The sequence below is a fragment of the Littorina saxatilis genome, linkage group LG14, assembly GCF_037325665.1.
Source record: "Littorina saxatilis isolate snail1 linkage group LG14, US_GU_Lsax_2.0, whole genome shotgun sequence".
In the NCBI taxonomy this organism is placed as follows: domain Eukaryota; kingdom Metazoa; phylum Mollusca; class Gastropoda; order Littorinimorpha; family Littorinidae; genus Littorina; species Littorina saxatilis.
In genome coordinates, this window is record NC_090258.1 from 23,190,863 (window position 1) to 23,195,513 (window position 4,651).

At 41.0% G+C, this 4,651-nt stretch overlaps 1 long non-coding RNA gene across 1 annotated transcript in view; it reads left to right on the plus strand.

Moving 5' to 3' along the window:
- LOC138947379 (uncharacterized) overlaps window positions 1-4,651 on the plus strand; it is an 87,293-nt gene that overhangs the window by 81,743 nt on the left and 899 nt on the right. The gene's annotated exons all lie outside the window — the stretch shown is intronic.

Sequence of the window (4,651 nt, forward strand, 5' to 3'; positions counted from 1 at the left end):
GTCGGGTGACGTCGTCATATGTCGTGTGTCGTCGTCCGTTGTCGCGCCGATACCGTTTTGACTAGGCAAATGTACGTAATAAACCCCGACATCGGCCCGACGCAATGTTGCTGTCGATAAAAATATGCAGAGTTACGGGAGATAACAAATTTATTATCATTATTTTAACATTTGTTACGTCCCCTGTTCAAGGGTCGGCCCGTCAACGGCGTGACATGACCCTGCAAATGCGAAACTAAATTATTCATATTTGTTGACTTTTTCACATATAGGAGTAGGATAATTAATTGTAAGTTTTATTTGCATATTTGCAATCAAATACAGCATGAGCTCAAACCATGAGTTTTACATTTTAAAAATACGCCATCATATATATACTTGAAATACTCTAATAGCTTTCCTTACGGTAAACAAGAGTTGAGTGTGAACATGGCCGGCTGCTACTTTCCCGCGTGAGCGAAGTTTATTTGTTTTCTTAGTTCAAGTTAATATCGAAAGAAGAGACATTCTTGCGAATGTTGGGCAGCACATTGATGATATGTTATCCGAGACGAATGTCGCCTCGGGATCTCAATCTGAGTGCTGGTCCAAGTGCCACGTGGTGGCGGTGATAGTTGACAAGTTGTGTAGCCAGTCACTCTTGGCAGTGACAATCAGAGCTCTGATTAGTGGAGAAAGCACAAATGAAACATTGGATAATGCCCACGCTCATGAAGATTTGTACAACTTATCAGAAACAAGTGATGTAAATGTTAATGAGGAAAGCATAGGTTCTGAGGTTGTTGATATTTCTGATGTTGAAATATCACTGGTGTTTGCGCGAACTGTCCAAGGACGGATGGAAACCTACAGTGCCCGTATGCTTATGGGGGAAGTTCGCGAAAACTCCCGAAGTTTTCAATGACATCGGAAGAACTTGCCTCACTTTCGTATGCATGGGCCGGAAGAAGGGCTTACTTCGAAGCAAAGCGAGGAAGTAATTGATGGTAGTTTGCGACAACTTCCTACGTTTTGAGCGACATCGGAAGTACATCCTCAATTTCGCATGCATGGGACGGAAAAAGTGCTTACTTTTGAAGCAAGCGAGGAAGTAAGTGAGGGTAATTGTACTACAGCGAAACCCAGGAGTAAACACGCTGCTTCCAAAGTTTCTCAGTACAAATTAGCAGGGCTTTTCTTCGGTTTTTCATATAAAACCGATCTAACGCAAATGAAAGTCCCAAAGAGAGAAAATAGAAAGAAAAGTATCTCGTGCGTGAATTTCGTGTACATTTCCCTGAATACAAACCTGAGTTGCCAGCTTTGACTTTTGTTCGTTCTGGGTCACTGGCCACCACTCTTAAAATTTCATCCCCGCTTATAGGTGGGGGTGTTTCTATGTAAATGGGCGTCTTTGTGTGAGTGTGTGTTTGTGTGAGTGTGTGTGGGTGTGAGTGTGTGTGTGTGTGTGTGTGTGTGTGTCTGTGGGTGTGTGTCTGCGTGCGTCCGTGCGTGTGTAGGTGTGCGTCTGTTCATTCATTCATTCATTCGTTTGCATTGCACGCGCGCACATGTGTGTGTGGAGGGGGGAAGGGTGTGTGTGTGTGTGTGTGTGTGTGTGTGTGCGTGCGTGCGTGCGTGCGTGTGCGTGCGTGTGTGTGAAAGTGTTTGTATGTATTTGTGCGAGTGCCTGCCTGCCTGCCTGTGCGTGCGTGCGTGCGGGTATAATTGTGCGTTTGTTTGTGTGCGCGTGCGTGTGTGTGTGTGTTCGACGGTGTGTGTGTGTGTGTGTGTGTGTGTGTGTGTGTGTGTGTGTGTGTGTGTGTGTGTGTGTGTGTGTGCGTGCACCCCCACCCCACACACACACTATTATGAGCTGATTATTTGCGCCTCGATATTTTATTTATTTTCTTACGTTTTATGTTGTTTGTTGTGATTCACCACACCCGAGTTTCTCGAAATTGAGTTAATAAAGAGTTCTATGTCTAACACACGTGCACACACGCGCGTAGGATAAACAAATCCAATCTTGACTTTCAACTTTACATAAACATACATCATGTTCACAATTAACGAGGACAAACATAATTTACTTACACCTAAGTACAACAATTTATCTTTTGTAAAAATTTGGACACACATTTTCCCAATTAATATGAAAGTTACTAAACTTATCTTCTTTTCACTACACCTTTTATCTTGATTCCCCCAAAAACTTGAGTTCTGCCTTTTTAAATTGACCAGTAGCCCAAAACTTTCGCTCTAACCAAACAGTTTTACCGATACACAATCATTAAAAAAAAAAGACTGAGGTTTAACATTACCGACTTCGCAACCACATAAACAAAAAAAAGTTTTATTCTCCCCAACATTCTGGTCAACAAAATCATTATTACAGAGTCATTCAGTTTTAAGACAATCATCACAGCTTTGAACAGACCATTTCGTTCAACCAGTCAAAAACAACTATAGTAAAAGCTACAGCGCGATCAACGTTCGCCCATTTACGAACTCGCGATGAGATTTGTTTCTTCCGGTCGCCAAGCCTACCGTTTACAAACGCATGCGCACTAATTGAGATTCCCCCAATTTCCTCGACCTTGACCTCAGGACTCTCGAAGCCACTACTTCGGCGTTCAAGTTAGCTCGTGCATACCGAGAAGCTGGCAACTTTGCTTCCAAAGTTCCCACTTTTAAAGTTAATTTCATCATTTATACGACGATATCGCATCTTAAAGGTCCTTACCCATCTAACAGAAACCTCCAACGCATGCTACAATTGCCTGACATTCTGGTTTTAAAGGTAGCTCATTGGGAAATGAGCTCAGACACAATATTGAAGTCGTGAAATGCGTCAATCGAGCAACTGTCGTAACTTGGCTACAATGAGACGGTCGCCTACCTTGCACCATAGACACGAACTGTGACATTCTTGTTTAATTTAGGTGAAAAGCTTGAAACAGATGGGCTCAAAACCGACAGTACGATCATTTACTGACCGAAAAAACCGTGCTCGAGTCATTCGGCGAAGGTGGTGAGCTTTCAAACTACCACGACTGAATAACTGATAACACATCTTTGCGTAGTGCATTTTCTAGACGAGTAGCATAGTGCAGTGGTTACGGATTCGGAATTTCAATCCGACGCTCTGGGTTCAAGTGCCGCTGGGAGCTACACATTTTTTTTTTAATTAACCTTTTTCTTAATAGACCTCAATTGCATTCAGACTGCAACAACCGGTTTTTGCCTCTGTGTTAATTTTTTTTAAACGTGTAAAGAAACTGTCCTATGCTTTCAAAAAAAAAAAAAATCGAATCTTGACTTTTAACTGTACATAACCATGCATCGCCATCGTAATCACAAATTAACGAGGGAAAACAAATGAAAACACCGATGAACAGTATTGTCTTTTCTAAACTTCTTGACAGACATTTCCCCAATAAATAAGGAACAAGTCACTAAACTTAGTTATCTACGGTCTACTGCATAATGTTCTTCCTTTTAAACTTTACCAGTAACCCAAAGTTTCCCTATAACCAATCTATGTTTGTCCAACATTACCGATATAAAATTATTAAACACAAGTTCAACATACACTAATTGTTGTACTTATTGTGAGAACGAAATTGATTATACTGATTTTTTTTTTTTATTTTTTTTGTGCCCCAAAATTATGTTCACTTGGAAATGCGTTGAGGATAAAGTGATTTGTAAATATAATATGATTATTAAAAATTACCGTAAAGGAAGTTTTTGGGGCGTGTTTAAAATACATTTAGAAATAGTATTGTTAACGATATAGGTACATTTAAAGTAGAAAAATTAATATAAAAAGCAGGAAAAAAAATAAAAAAAGATTAAAAAAAATAATAAAAAAAGGATTGAAGCAAGCAGCTGAGATAAAAAAAAATAAAAAAATAAAAATAAAAAAGTTCAACATAGGCCTAATCATTTACTCTTCTCCTAACATTCAAGCCAACAAAGTCATTTGTCATAGGCAGTCATTCGATTTCAAGACAATCATCACAGGTTTGAACCGACCCTTTCGTATAACCATTCAAAAAACACCAGCAATAACGCTGTTAGTACTACAGCGCGCTCAACGTTCGCCTTTTTGAACTCGCGATGAGATTTGTTTCTTCTGGTGGCAAGCTTACCGTTAACAAACGCATGCGTACTAGTTAGGATTCCCCCAATTTTCGCGACCTTGACCGAATACTCTCGAAGTCACCACTCCGGCGTTCATGCATAGTGAACAGTTGGAAAGTTAAACTTCGGCAGTTCCCACTTCCGAAAGAGGCCTCTACTTCCAGTGTTGCTGACTTCCTCCTCATGCATACGGGCCCAGGTGTGTTCAAGCTGTTAACGTCAACTCGAGGACAACCGACGGATGGAGCGAGTAAGTGATTTCATTTTTCTTTGCTTTAATGTTAGTTTTGCTGTTATACAGTGGGGGGGGGGGGGGAGTACATACTGCTGTATCTGTATATGTAGATGTAGGTGTGTTTTGTCCTGTTACAGTGGGGGAGGGGGGTGGAGTACATACTCATGATACTGCTGAATCTGAAGCTGTAAGTGTGGTTTGCACTGTTACACTTGGGGGGTGGGGTGTACATACTGATGTATCTGTAGCTGTAGGTGTGTGTATTGCATTGTAACACTTGGAGGGGGG